The sequence below is a fragment of the Bos mutus genome, chromosome 22 (genome assembly GCF_027580195.1).
Source record: "Bos mutus isolate GX-2022 chromosome 22, NWIPB_WYAK_1.1, whole genome shotgun sequence".
Lineage (NCBI taxonomy): Eukaryota > Metazoa > Chordata > Mammalia > Artiodactyla > Bovidae > Bos > Bos mutus.
Window position 1 is genome coordinate 22,350,388 of NC_091638.1, and position 15,762 is coordinate 22,366,149.

The 15,762-nt window shown below is 37.7% G+C and overlaps 1 long non-coding RNA gene and 1 pseudogene across 1 annotated transcript in view; both read left to right on the forward strand.

Moving 5' to 3' along the window:
• The window catches only part of LOC138984652 (uncharacterized), a 394,050-nt gene that overhangs the window by 104,070 nt on the left and 274,218 nt on the right, over positions 1-15,762 (forward strand). The gene's annotated exons all lie outside the window — the stretch shown is intronic.
• Positions 3,152-3,793, forward strand: LOC102267973 (high mobility group protein B3 pseudogene; annotated as a pseudogene).

Here is a 15,762-nt window from a genome sequence, read left to right on the forward strand (position 1 = left end):
AAACAAAAACAAAAATATAGGATGATTTTAGTAAAAAATACTTTGTGACCTCTCTAAATGATTCCATATAGATGTAGACCAATTTCATTTTTTATAAGCTGCTACTCTAGGCTTCTCAAGACAGTGTTTTTCAGGAGTATGTGGGTCGTAGACACAGCTCTTGTCTTACTGGGGAACATTACATAAGTTTCATCAGTTAGCGAATAAGTTTCTTAGGAACCTTGAAGAAACCTTGATTTTATTGACCTTGTATCAATCCTAGGCTTATGTACAGCAATAGGTTATGCTCTAGATACAGAATCCTAGCTATTAATACTTATGTGAGACTTATAACACTACTACCCAGATTTCCAGGTCATTGGCATGAGTAAGTTTCTTGGTAGATTAGATAGTATCTTAAAGGGGACAAAATACAATGTATTTTAAATTCTCCCCCTTAAGGTGGATCTTAATGACTTGATATTATTCCTGGATGAGCCAAATTCATGCATCCCTGCTATAGGGATCAGGCAGATAAACATTTGCCTAAATGCTGATGATATAGTTTATTTTCTCAAATTTAGAGTAGCCTCCACAAACAATGGCTCTTTGATCTAATTACTTTAGTTACTTCAAAACCCAAAGATCATCAGTTTTGACAGAGTTCTGCAAGCATTTAGTTGGTCACAATCTAAGAACCCTATATAGAAAGTCAACTTGTTTACTTACCACTAGGTTTTCTTAAGAGTTAAGCAGTAAATAATACTGTTTTCAATTCAATATTGTTGCTACATGGGCACTGTATTGAGATAATTAACATCTCCAATTGAAGTTGTTACAGGCATATTTTATAGCACAGAATAATTCTGATAATGATGATCAGTTCAGTTCAGTCGCTCAGTAGTGTCTGACTCTTTGTGACCCCATGAATCGCAGCACGCCAGGCCTCCCTGTCCATCACCAACTCCTGAAGTTCACTCAGACTCACATCCATTGGGTCAGTGATGCCATCTAGCCATTTCATCCTCTGTCGTCCCCTTCTCCTCCTGCCCTCAATCCCTCCCAGCATCAGAGTCTTTTCCAATGAGTCAACTCTTCACATGAGGTGGCCAAAGTACTGGAGTTTCAGCTTTAGCGTCATTCCCTCCAAAGAAATCCCAGGGCTGATCTCCTTCAGAATGGACTGGTTGGATCTCCTTGCAGTCCAAGGGACTCTCAAGAGTCTTCTCCAACACCACAGTTCAAAAGCATCAATTCTTCGGCGCTCAGCCTTCTTCACAATCCAACTCTCACATCCATACATGACCACAGGAAAAACTATAGCCTTGACTAGACGAACCTTTGTTGGCAAAGTAATGTCTCTGCTTTTGAATATGCTATCTAGGTTGGACATAACTTTCCTTCCAAGGAGTAAGCGTCTTTTGATTTCATGGCTGCAGTCACCATCTGCAGTGATTTTGGAGCCCAAAAAAGTAAAGTCTGACACTGTTTCCACTGTTTCCCCATCTATTTCCCATGAAGTGATGGGACTGGATGCCATGATCTTCGTTTTCTGAATGTTGAGCTTTAAGCCAACTTTTTCACTCTCCACTTTCACTTAAATAAAAGAGGTAAAATTGATTGAATGTTTGTTGTGGAGGGCACTGTGCTAAACAGTTACATGCGTTTTCTCTTTTAATTCTCACCACAACCTGATAAAGTCTGTAGAACTTTGGGGCTTCTTCTAATTATAAATTGTCGTAAATTCTGGGCTGTTTTCTGAGGAAAACCTTGTCTGCAAATATTACCTTGGCCCAACTCCATGTCAAAGTAAGTGGGCTTTTCTCCAGGCTCATGCCTGATTGGTAGGCTTCTTGACTTATATAACAAAATATTAAACCTGTTCTTTTCTTGAATACCCACTGAACGCATGATTCTGCCTTTAACCAGTAACTTGGACTTGAATCCTCATCTGCAGTCCTTGCTGGAAGCTTGACTGTTATAAATATTGTTCATGAAAGAGCACTCAGAGGGCATGTGGGCTCTCATTTTCCCTAGTTGTCTTCACTGTCCAATATGTGGTAGCCATTAGTCTCATGTGGCTATTTGAATTTAAATAAAATAAAAATTAAATAGAATAAATATTCAGTTCCTTAGTCAAAACAACCATATTTCAAATGCTCAATAGCCCTATGTGGCTGTAAGTCTTCATAATGGACAGGATAAATATGGAACATTTTGGTCATTCAGAAAGTTTTATTGGGCAGTGCTGTGATAAACTGTTAGGGTTTCACATCTGGACTGCATCTTCTTTAAAAAAATAATTTTCATTAAGTTGTTCTTTGATGTGTTGACAGTGGCCTGCCATTGTGGTCCATTCTAATAATGAGTCTTGAGTTCTTATATGTCAGAAATGGCTTTAAACACTTTTTATGAATTAAGTCAATTCTTTTAATAGTTTTTTGAGATAGAGCATTATTATTATCTTCATTTTACAGAGCTTGGAGAGTTAAGCGACTTGCCTGTAGTCACCCAAATGGTAAAGGGCAGTGGTGGAATTTGAGTCCTGAAGTCTGGCTAAAACCTTTGTTCTTCACCACCACACTGTGCTGCCTCTGAAATCCTTATAAAGTTTTCTTGGATTTCATTCTTAGGATATAAGTACTGACCTCATTATTTTTATCTCTTCATTTTTATATCCCTATTCCTCATGGCTGTAGCTCTTTATTTATTTAGTTTCTGTTATTATTATGCTGCAGTGCAATTCTGATGCCAAGCACCTAGTGTTAGCATGGACTCCACAAATTAAAGGCATAATTCCCTAAAAGATTACCTTTACTTCTAATACCAGCCACAATTTCAGAAGTCCTCAGACCAGTTGCACTTTGACCAACTGGCTATAAATATAAGGGTTGCTTTAACTCTTTTAGATCTGATAATTTGCTAGAATGACTCACAGAATTCTGGAAAGCACTGTATTTACAGCTTTATCATAAAAGTTGTCAATCAGAACCAGCCCAATAGACAATTAGGATGATAACTGGAAGGGAAGTAGAATACATCACCCTTCCCCAATACTTGATGTGTTCAGCAACGAGGAAGCTAGCTGAGGCAGCTCTCATCCAGGCAGCTAGCGCAAAGCTGAGCCGCGTGTCATGCCCTGCGCTGCTGACTAGCGAACAATACAGTCAAGATGGCTAAAGGTGATCCCAAGAAACCAAAGATGTCTGCTTATGCCTTCTTTGTGCAGACATGCAGAGAGGAACATACGAAGAAAAACCCTGAGGTCCCTGTCAATTTTGCTGAATTTTCCAAGTAATGCTCCGAGAGGTGGAAGACCGTGTCCAGGAAAGAGAAGTCTAAATTTGATGAAATGGCAAAGGGGGATAAAGTTCATTATGATCAGGAAATGAAGGATTACGGACCAGCTAAGGGAGGCAAAAAGAAGAAGGACCCTAATGCCCCCAAGAGACCACCATCTGCTCTGAACTCCGCCCCAAGATCAAGTCTACAAACCCTGGCATCTCTATTGGAGATGGGGCAAAGAAGCTGGGCGAGATGTGGAATAACTTAAGTGACAGTGAGAAGCAGCCATACGTCAACAAGGCATCGAAGCTGAAGGAGAGGATGTCACAGACTATAAGTCTAAAGGGAAGTCTGATGGTGCTAAGGGTCCTGCTAAATTTGCCCGGAAAAGGTGAAAGAGGAAGATAAAGATAAAGAAGAGGAGGAGGAGGAGGAGGATGAAGAGGAGGAGGAGGAGGAGGAGGAGGAATTAAACAAACAAACAAACAAAAACCCTGTTATCTGTCTGATTGTGAATACCTTAGAGTAGGGAGTGCTGTGATTTATATACCTCTTGCCCAAGATGTGTCGGTTGCCCTTGTTAGGTTTAATTACCCAATTGGATCACAGTCATATTGTAGTCTCTCAAAGTGCTCTAGCAGTTGTCAGAGGTTTACATGAAGTGGCCATGGGTGTCTGGAACACCCGGAAACTGTATCAAAGCTGTACATATTTCCAAACATTTTTAAAATGAAAAGGCTCTTGTGTTCTCATTTCGTGCACTTTGCTGTTGGTGTGACAAGGCATTTAAAGATGTTTCTGGATGTTTCTGGCATTTTTTTTTTTTTTTTTTTATTAGTAAGGTGGTGTGTTAACTCTGTGGTCATTGGCTAGAAATCCTGAATTCTCAACTGTACATATCTATAGTTTGTAAAAAGAACAAAGCAACTGAGTTACACTCTTGACCATCCTTGCTTGGTGTGGAGGTTGTGGGGCTATGCCTTCTAGAGGGGCTGTAGCACAGGGCATGCACTGTGGGGCTGGACCTGTGGACACTGCACTGAGCATCCATCTAGCTTCAGGTTGTCTTGTTTTTGTACATAGCCACATAACACCCCACTGCCATTCTTAGCTGTGGAGAAGGGGAGGTCAGCTGGCATGAGAAGTGTTTTGGGTCCTTTTTAGTTGAAGTGTGATAGTTTTAAACTCTTTGTTTTCTTAAACAAGCTGTAGCACTCTTCATTATCAGCAAAGCAAAGAGCCAGTGCACCAGTGAAAGTTCAAGAACCTTCTGTACTAAACACCATCTGCAATGTTCTCTTATTTTTTGTGTGTGTGTTTAGAATGCTGAAATGTTTCTTAAGTTAAACAAATAGTATTACATTTAAAAAGAAAAGCATATCTGAGAGTTAGTGTCCATAGTTTTTGTTGGGGTTTTATTACAGAGGCATGATTAATTGAATCATTGGCCATGTGATTGAACTCAGTCTTTAACACCCCCTCTCCTCCCTGGAGGTTGGGCTGGTTCAAAGCCTCAACACTCTAATCCTGTGGGTAGGTCTTTCCTATGACTAACTCTCATCCTGAGTCATCTCATTTGTATAAATCAGGCATGATGCAAGAGACTCATGAATAACAAAGCCTTCCTATCACTCAGGAAGTTCTAAAGATTTAGAGGTTATCTCCGGGGGACCAGGGGCCAAGACAAGATAAATCCTTTGTTACACAACAGTAGGTATTTTTCTTCTTTATTGAAGAATAGTTGACTTTCAATATTATATTACTTTCAGGTTTACAACATAGTGATTCAATATTTTTATACATTATGAAATGATTACCACTGTGAGTCCAGTTACCATCTGTCACCATAGAAGGTTATTACAGTGTTATTGACTATATTCCCTTTGTTGTACATTATATCCCTGTGACTTACCTATTTTATAACTGGAAGTTTGTACCTCTTAATCCCATTCACCTCTTTCACCCACCCCCTTCCCTCCTCCCATCTGGAAACCACTAGCTGATTCTCTGTATCTATGAATCTATTTCTGTTTTGTTATGTTTGTTCAGGAAATCTATAAAACTATGATTAGTAGTCCTCTTGCACCTGTATAAAAATACGTATTTATATATATCTACATAAATGTTCTTTTATTTTTATGTATCAGTTCAGTTCAATCATGTCAGCTCAGCCATGTCCGACTCTTTGCGACCCCATGAAGTGCAGCATGCCAGGCTTCCCGGTCCTTCACCACCTCCCGGAGTTTGCTCAAATTCATATCCATTAGTCAGTGATACTATCCAACCATCTCATGCTGTTTCACCCCCTTCTCCTCTTGCCCTCAATATTTCCCAGCATCAGAGTCTTTTCCAATGAGTCGGCTTTTCGCATCAAGGGACCAAAGTATTGGAGCTTCGGCATCAATCCTTCCAATGATTATACTTGACTGGTTTGATCTCCTTGCAGTCCAAGTGACTCTCAAGAGTCTTCTCCAGCACAGCACTTTGAAAGCATCATTTTTTCAGTGCTCAGCCTTCTTCATGGTCCAACTCTCATATCTGTACATAGCTTTGACTATACGGATGTTTGTCAGCAAGCTGATGTCTCTGCTTTTTAATATGCTGTCTAGGTTTGCCATATATTTCTTTAGGCTGACTCAAATCCTTTTTGAAGTAAGGTGAAATGTTTATGTGTGTGTGTATGTGTGTGTGTGTATGAGTATAAATAGAAACAAACATTTTATGTATACCTGTATAAATATATATTTTTAATATAGGTGCACAAGAACTAACCACAGTTTTATTGATTCCCAGATCTATAGATTACCTTCGAAATAACTTAGTTTTACGCTTTTATTTTTCTGATGAAGAAATAAACCAGGAGACATGAAGTATCTGCCTAGCTGGTTAGTGGCAGAGTTGGGACTGGAATTCAGGGTTTTTAATCTTGCATTTAATACTCTTCTTGTTTTCATAATTTTAAGCTTGTCCTTTACATTAGTCATATACTTATCACCTCATATTATTCTCACCACCTTGCTAGGTCCAGAAACCTCAAGCTGCCCTCCAGAAACAGCTTTGGTGCAATAGGGTGAAGCTCAGCACAAACTATTTTTGTACTTTCTGCCTTTACGCATGTGCTATTCTTTCTGCCTCAAGTGTCCTTCTCACTCACTGGTCATTTCTTGATTGTTTTTAAATGTACAAGCTAAACCTCATTTCCCTGTGAAGGCTTCCCTGACTTTCTTTCATAGAGTTAATCTTTCTCTTCCTTTTCACATTATTTAGCATATGCCTGTATCTCAGTGGCGTTTATCACACTGCATTTTAAATTCTTTTCCCACATTTCAAACCTTAACAGAATTATTTATTTCACCCTTGTTGCCACTAAACCTATTACTCTCTCTGTCTCTCCAATCCTGATATAGCATCATCAGTGACTCAGCTGCTCCATCCAAAAATCTAGAAGTCGCCTTGATTTCCCTTTCATCCTCATCTTGCACATTTAATTAACAACAAGTCACTTGGTTATACAGCCTAAATATATCCCAACACTTTCACCTCTCACCTTCAAACTGGTCTGTTTCCACTCTTGCTTTTTTTTCAATCCATTCTCCAAGCTGTGACCAGAGTTCTTTCAAAATAAAAAGCATCTCATGCCACTTCTAGCTTTAAATTCACCATTAGCTTCTACTTTTAGTAAAATACAATCCAAACTTCTTAATTTCAGGTGAACAGAAAAGTGAATCAGTTATAGATGTGCATGTATCCACTCTTTTTCAGATTCTTTTTGCAAATAGGCCATTACAGAGTGTTGCAGTGTTCCCTATGCTTTGTAGTAGGTCCTTGTTTTATATATAATAGTGTGTATATGTCAGTCCCAATATCCCAATGTATCCTTCCCTCCTCCTTACCCACTAACCGTAAGTTTGTTTTCTATGTATGTGTCTCTATTTATTTCTGTTTTGTAATTAAGTTCATGTGTACCCTTTTTTTTAGATTCCACATCTAACAGATATCATACATTTGTCTTTCTCTAGAAACATGCTTTTTAAAAAATTAAATTTATTTATTTTTTGAAAAAATCCAAACTTCTTTCTGTGCTTGGAAGTAACCTACATCATGGTACCCATCCCTTCTTCATTGTCACCAGGCTCTCTCACTGTCCAGGTACTGGCCTCTCTCAATTTCTTCCGGTTTCTCAAACACACCAGGTTTGTGAATAAATAATACCCCTTATTGTTTTCAGCAGGCTATATACCCTGTGGGGCAGGTGTTGTGACTTGTTTTCTGGTATCCCTAGTGCTCAGCACGAAGAGTTGCACAGGGTGAGAAATCAATGAAAGTTCATTGAGTAATATTGAATAAAATTTGACTGCTCCCATTTATTATTTACGTGATCTTGGCTAGTCCGTTAACCTTTTTAACTTCATTTATAATGCCCATATCTTAGGGTTGTTGTCAAGATTAAAGGAGGTCAGTGGGTACAGTATTCTACAAATGTAGGGGATTGTTACTGCTATCATTGGTCACTTTTCTGTTCAACATGCCTTTGGGGCTTATATTAACAGTGCATTTCTCAGTAATGCCAAAGCTACTCCTTATTGGCTTTCATAGGCCTGAATGCATTATATGGTAAATTCTAGAGAGGCTGGAAGGCTGTTATAACTCTTGCTTCTGTTCTGTTTGTAGTAATGCAAGCCTACTTGGTAATTGGAGCCGCCTATAGATGTATTGCTGTTGCCAACATGTAGTTCTTATTCTGTGCTTCCCTAGTGTTTCCATTAGCCAGGTAATATATTTTTCCAGCTAAATGATTAGCATCCAGCAGTTCCTGTGTAAATGCTTGTGTTCATTTCATTAAAAACAAAAATGAAAAAACAAACCACCTCCCAATAAGGATTCTTAGTTAATTAAATAACTGTTTAAAGCATAGAGAATATTTATTTTTTTGTTAAAAAAAGTAATTATTCAACTCAGGGACATTTTTTAGTGTGGGATTAAGAATCTCTACAGATATCAATGATTATTTGGAAAAGTTAAATTGGAGGGCAATTCACTGATGTTAAGTACAACAGCTACTGGAACTATGTTTAAAAATGTGTTCCAAAGTGAAGGGTGAAGAAAATTGATTTTGCAGATGCTCAGTTGAAAGCAGTCACTTCATATTAGGCAGAAAAAGGCAGTTTGAGATAATCTCAGTATGAGAGAAATGTGATTTTTAGGCCAGCCAAAGAATAGGAGCACACTGGGACAGCTGGAGGTGTGGAAAGTGTTATCACTGATCCAAAGGGATAGAGGATTAGGGAGAGGGTGGGGAGATAGTGTCAGCTCAGATAAGGGTAGATAATTTATTTTTAGTTTTCTCCTGACTTTACTTCTTAGACAACCTGAGTGTTTAATCCTGGCCTCCTGTTCTTTTTTCTCCTACCTTGTAAAATTTAACCTTTTCTATCATTTGTCTCATCACAACATATGCATGTTCTCACCTGTCCATCAGCCATCTGTTGGCTAAACTCAGACCCTATTTAGTGGGCATAGCATAAATGAGCATAGCATCAGCTTATATTTGTCAGGAATGCCCCGGGAGTATCTTTCTTGACTCCAAGATGATGATGACTGCTCTTTTAGAAATGTAATGCATTTTGTTTTAAGATGCTTATCTTTTCAAAATTTTCCTGGAATCACTTCCCGTAGGCATTATCATTTCTTCCCAAATGGACAAAGATAGACTTGAGTGGGCCAGTGGTCAGGCAGTTGTGTGATAATCAGAGAGGAATAGAAACACGCCCGTGTGGCATATTCAAGTTCCTCCTTCTCCCAATTTCAGTCCTCCTAAATTAACTTCCTCTGTCCTAAGATCGGACCAGGAACACAAATACAATATAATACAACTTATTATATTCAGAGACTATTACCAATGGATTAGTATTTGGGATTTGATTGTACAGACAGCTGTACAAATCCCATTTTCTGATTGAACAGAACTGAGTAACTTGACCAAATCACCTATGTGTCTTAAGCCCATAGAATATCAGATAAAACCCATTAAATCTGTTGTTTTTGTATGTCAAAGTGGTGAATTATTGGTAATTTCATACAGTCAAAACTAATAATAGTAATCACTAACAATAGCTAACCTTAATTGCATGTAACATGTATTAACTGTGATATTTATTCAAATGAATACAAACAAAGCACTCTGGACAGCTCTTGGCAGAATGGGGTCACACCATGTGCTTTATTTTACAATGATGACCCCATTTAATCCTCACAAACGCTTTCTGTAGTAATGATTCTTATTAATCCTGTTTTATACATGAAGAAAATAAGGCTCAAAGAGTGACCTCTTTGAAAAGGCACTGAGAGACGATCCAGGATCTAATCCTGAGCAGTGTGTCTCCCAGCCTGCTCTCTTAACTACTACAGACATCATCTCAGATGCCTATGTATGCCTATTGTACTCTCATTAAACAAATGTTTTATTCAAAACCTACTGCCTAGAATTCTGCCCTGGGTAAGGTTTTCTAGAGAAAACCTCACTTGTGCATAAAAAGGTTTTATTATCAAGGGTCAGTACAAGATAGTAACTTTGGGGTGTCTCAAGGAAGTACATGTTAAGGTCCAGGCGCATGGTCAGCAAATACTGTTAATTCTGTTAAGTTCAAGCATTATTTGGCAAAGTGAGGTCCAGAGGAAGATTAAGATAAACTACTAGTATACATTACATTCAAAATTAAAAGAAATTATTGATTTCTTCTATGTTATTAATAATTTAATGTTTTCATTATCATTGACACGCATACTCAGATACCATCATCCCTGTGTGCATTGCTGTGTTTGGTGAGTATAGATGAATGACTACTCACAGTTGCTGCATTGAAAATAACTTTGATTTTCATTTATTCAGAACCTCTTTAAAATTGTGTCTTCTTCAGTTTAAAATCCATAATTCTATTTATTCATTTTTTAAAAACTTACTGAGTATTTTCAATATAGCAGGCACTGGAAATTATATATCAGCAAATAAGACATAGTCCCTGGGCCTAAGAAGCTCACCATATTCTGAATGAAAAAAAAAAAAAAAAAAAAGCACATGTTTGGACAAGAACTCAAATGTCTGAAGAAGAAAATCAATGTTTCAGTGCAGCACAAATCTTAAAATTAACAAAGATTTACTCAAGTGCTTCCTGACTATAAAGTCTGTGTTTCTTCTTAATTGTTTTACCATTTCAGAAGATCTACAGTCTACTTTCCATTGTGTAGTACAACAGTTCAGGTCCTCCTGGAAGATGCTAATGACTTACTGATTTGTATCTGTTACCTTCAGGGTCATTTTCAGTAGATGTCAGATTCTGGAGTAAATCTAAACTTTTACTGGAATTGGGTAAAATTCAACCAACATTGTATAGAGAAGAAAGAGAAGAGTTTGACTCAGTACACTCTTAGAAACTTTGCTAACTTCCTGAATTCCTGGAATCATGGGAACAGATAACTTCTCACATTTTCTTCATGGAGAAAATTTTAGTTAAGTTTAAATAGTTAATTTGCATCTTTACAGAGAAGCTATTTTCCGTAGTCAATGTGTAAGAAAAAATTTGGGTATAATAAATATTACCTCTAAATACTCAATAAAATTGGTCTTAATCATATCAGTTCAGTTCAGTCACTCAGTCATGTCTGACTCTTTGTGACCCCATGAATTGCAGCACGCCAGGCCTCCCTGTCCATCACCAACTCCCAGAGTTCACTCAAACTCATGTCCATCGAGTCGGTGATGCCATCCAGTCACCTCATCCTCTGTCGTCCCCTTCTCCTCCTGCCCCCAATCCCTCCCAGCATCAGAGTCTTTTCCAGTGGGTCAACTCTTCACATGAGGTGGCCAAAGTACTGGAGTTTCAGCTTTAGCATCATTCCTTCCAATGAACACCCAGGACTGATCTCCTTTAGGATGGACTAGTTGGATCTCCTTGCAGTCCAAGGGACTCTCAAGAGTCTTCTCCAGCACCACAGTTCAAAAGCATCAATTCTTCGGCACTCAGCTTTCTTCACAGTCCAATTCTCACATCCATACATGACTACTGGAAAAACCATAGCCTTGACTAGATGGATCTTTGTTGGCAAAGTAATGTCTCTGCTTTTGGATATGCTATCTAGGTTGGTCATAACTTTCCTAACTTTCCTTCCAAGGAGTAAGCGTCTTTTAATTTCATGGCTGCAATCACCATCTGCAGTGATTTTGGAACCCCCCAAAATAAAGTCTGACACTGTTTCCACTGTTTCCCCATCTATTTGCCATGAAGTGATGGGACCAGATGCCATGATCTTAGTTTTTTGAATGTTGAGCTTTAAGCCAATTTTTTCACTCTCCTCTTTCTTTTTCAGCACAAAGTAATTGAGATTGGTTAAGAAACGGTGGGTCATTGCATTTTACTTCCCACTCACACTTGGCCATATACTTATTGAATGAAATGGTAGGCAGAATTGCCTACATTATTTAAATTGTTATTATTATTACTTTTGCTGAGCAACATATATTTGAATTTGTCTAAATGTAAAGAGCACATGATGATAATCCACTGTATTGATTATGCCCCTGCTCCTTATAGTTCTCTTGCAGTTCAGCTATACCCCATTATTGTAACAACCCACATGAGTAGTCTTACTGGAAAAAAATGGAAGGATTGAAGCTCCCAACACAAACTTGACCCCAAGTTTGTCAGTGTTGGTCTTCGGGTTCTCATCATTGTCTTGTAGGGTCTTGGTATTTTGTGACATAAAACAGGTGCCCATAGGCATAAGCTTCCAAGTTGATCCAGACTGTCCTAATGTCTTGGTGTAAAGGAGATAAACTCCCTCAGTGTTTGTTAAACACAGAACTTGTAATATCTTGAGTGTATTTAAAGTTATCCCACCACAGATGATGACACAATTAGTCATCTTAATGGTACTATCCATAGGGAAAGAGAAAGAATAAAGGTAGGTTTGAGCTATCCAGGGCCAGACATTTGCTTCTGGTATGTCCAGTGTGGCTCCATCCTAGTTGAATCTGAGAATTCCTCAATTTAGTCCCACCTACCATAAACTACTTTTTCCATGGAAAAACCATTCCTGAATATATAAGAACAAGAAAATCCTGTTTCAGCCTGCATAATTCACAACCCTGATAATTAGCACATGTTTGTGGTTATCTATATTTATATATAAATATATTAATTTACAATCACTGTAATCATTATTAACTGTGGCATCCCTTGTATTGTTGTTTTTGGATCCAAATATTAAATTTCAATTGCTCAGTTCTTGTTATTACTGACTCTGAAGTTACCTTCAGTGTGTGTGTTTCTGTCTGCTAGACATGAGGCTCAGAACATTAGAGACTCTCAGTAGACTTTCTTTGCAGCACAGGAAACATGGGTGCTTTCATGGTGGTTACTGGACTGGAGTAGGATACTGTATCTTGTGTTAAGTAATTCACCAGTATCTTTAGTTGTCATGAGATCCAAAGAAACAATGAAAAATAAAATAAGCCCATCATCATCTTCTGCAGCTAAAAATCATTATTCACCCAATATTGGTTATTGAGTGTACATGTAAGCACTTAGAGCATACACAGTTCCATCTTTATAGCAAGATGGGGTACATATAGTATACATATGGTATTCAGATGATCTCTTTGAAGCTTAAACTGTGGATTATTCAGTAAGGATTATACCTTTTGAATTCTGCATACAATATAATTTCTCTAGGGAAATTTATATACATAAAAGAAGCATGATATGTGAAACTCCTAACTTTTATTTTATAAGACAGCATCATAGGTCTGACTGTCTTACAGCTAAATTTTACCAACAAAATCTAGTATGTGACATAAGATGATCATACCTTATTTTAAATCAGAGAAGTTTATAGAATGATTTTATTAATAATATATTTTTAAAAGCACATGGAAAAATGTCTAGCATATTTTAAACCAGGAAAATACTTTTTCTGTAATACCTAGAGAGGTGAAATTGGATTTAATTAATTATGATCTGAATCTGAGATCACAGAACATTGAAAGTTTAAGTGACTTTCAAAACTATCTTGAGACCAAGTCTCTCTTACCTGTTTTCTTTCAGTTCAGTTGCTCAGTCATGTCCAACTCTTCGCAACCCCATGAATTGCAGCACGCCAGGCCTCCCTGTCCATCACCAACTCCTGGAGTTCACTCAAACTCATGTCCATCAAGTCAGTGATGCCATCCAGCCATCTCATCCTCTGTCTGTTTTCTTTAGTACCTTTTTTGTTGGGGTATTTACTTTTTATAAGGTAACCCATTTCCTTGTTGACCAGCTCCTAATTATTTGCTTTAATTAATGAGAATTCTGTTTCCTTTTAACTTCCTTCCATTGGTCTTGGATATCCTGAATCGTATATGCAGGCTTCAGGAAAATAAGAAAATCATATTGATTCTGATTTTCAGTATAAACACTGATTTTTCCTTGAATCTTCTTTGTCGTTAACACCATAGATTCTTTAGTTGCAGATCCTGCCAAAGAAGTGAGCCAGTGACACTTTTTCTTCTAATTAGTTAACTCTGAAACTAAATTAAGTCTGAATCAGCAATCTGTAATAAGTACATTAAGACTGTTATCTCATGACTGCTATCAATTTCACTTCTGTTTCTGAATTATTAGTGTCTTATTTGTTTACATTATAAATTCAGTAGGAGTAATTATATAATAAGAAAATGATGCTGTCACTTTAAATAAACTGCTTAGCAACTAAAACATCTATAATTAAAGGCATCATTCAGAGCTTCCATTTTAATATATAAAGGAGAAGGACATGATTAGATTTTAATGAACTTGCTTTTGTTTTAGCTTTATTATTGTTTTATTTTAACCTGGATGTGGTTATTTCAAAATACCACTAAATGTTACTAAGTGTTCTTAATTTCATACATTGGTGTTAGAGTAAATTTAACTCTGACAGCAAGCTTTCAGTTTTTCTCATACCTGGAATAAATATTCTCCAACTTCTAGGCTAGTAAACTGTCTAGTCCCAGCTAACCAGTGGTAAAAATGTGTCAGATCACATGAATAAACCCTCAAGCAAATGCCATTGTCTACTTAAGTCCTTAGTTTAAAATAAGCCTAGAGAATCTGCCTGAGGAATAATAGAAGGAGTGCTGAGTAAGAGCAATGGAAGGAATACTTGGAGATTCATGACTAGGGCTGAGTATATGAGTTGCTGAGTTACCCCCTCTTTCAGCCTCAGATTCCTCATATGTAAAATGAAAATAATATAATCTACCTATGGAGTTATTGTGAGGAATGTCACAAATTACGGATTTGAGCCTGTTTTGTTAACTCTGAAGCCCGATACTGGTTTTGACTATGATTTCTATCTGCTAGTATAAACTGAAGTTCTGAAACTATACCTGAGGGTCCTGCCCAAATTTTCCCACTGTGCCTGAAATTCATACTATAAATATAATTTCTTTGAAATAAATTATCACTTCTCAATGTGTGTGATTCTACAGATGTGTAGATCTTCTCAGGTGCTTTTTAGAAGTTCAGACTCTTGTACCTCACAGTTGGCCTACCGAATTAGAATCTGGGCTGGGACTCAGTAATCTGAATTTTAACAAGTGTTTTTGATGACTTATAGGCATACTAAAGTTGAGAACTCCCCAGTAAGGCATTGAAACCTCTGTTAAAATATCAATACTTTGAAATATCAATACTTTGGGTCAGCACTATTACTCATTAACATTTTTTGTGAATTAATATATTGGAATATATAAGTTTACAGGAAATTGGGGATAGGCCAAGAAAAATCAAAACAAAAAACTAGGGGCAGAGGGATGGGCAAAAATCTAGTTTTAACTGAAACTTACAGAACTCTGAAGACCTGGACTCTTGCACATGAATCTCTAGGGCAGCCTTTCTTATTTTTAGGCCCTAATGCAAGAATACCAAAGATAGCTCACTCACTGTGTATCTAAATATTTAAAAGTTGTAAATCACACTAGCCAACTATCAAATATATTCTCTCCTCCTACATTAACAAATTAATATTATAATGACTCAGAAGGCTAGGTTCTGTACTCCTCAGAGTGTTGTGTCAGTATATGGTGGCAGAGGCAACCACTCAGTAGCCTGTGCCCTCTCCCACCAGTCCAGATCCATCTGTGCATGTGGATCCTGCAGTCTGCATGGTCATCCTCTGTGGACAGCAGCCTCTCTGGAAGCTGGCTCAAGGCCCTTTGAGCAGAGAATTCTAGTCTCCTGGATGTTTGGAAATGAATTCAAGGGTCGGCTCATCCCTCTGGTCCTAGGGAGTCTCTAAAGTATGGGGCCCAGGACAAGGGCCCTTCTTGCCCAGGTATAAGGACAATTCTGGGAATCTTGCAAAATATGTGACTCATAAAACTGAACAGGAATTTAGAAATCACCTAATTCAAGGCCTTCGTTTTGCAGACAAAGCAACTGGGATGCAGAGTTGATATACTAGCCCAAGGTCACATTGTAG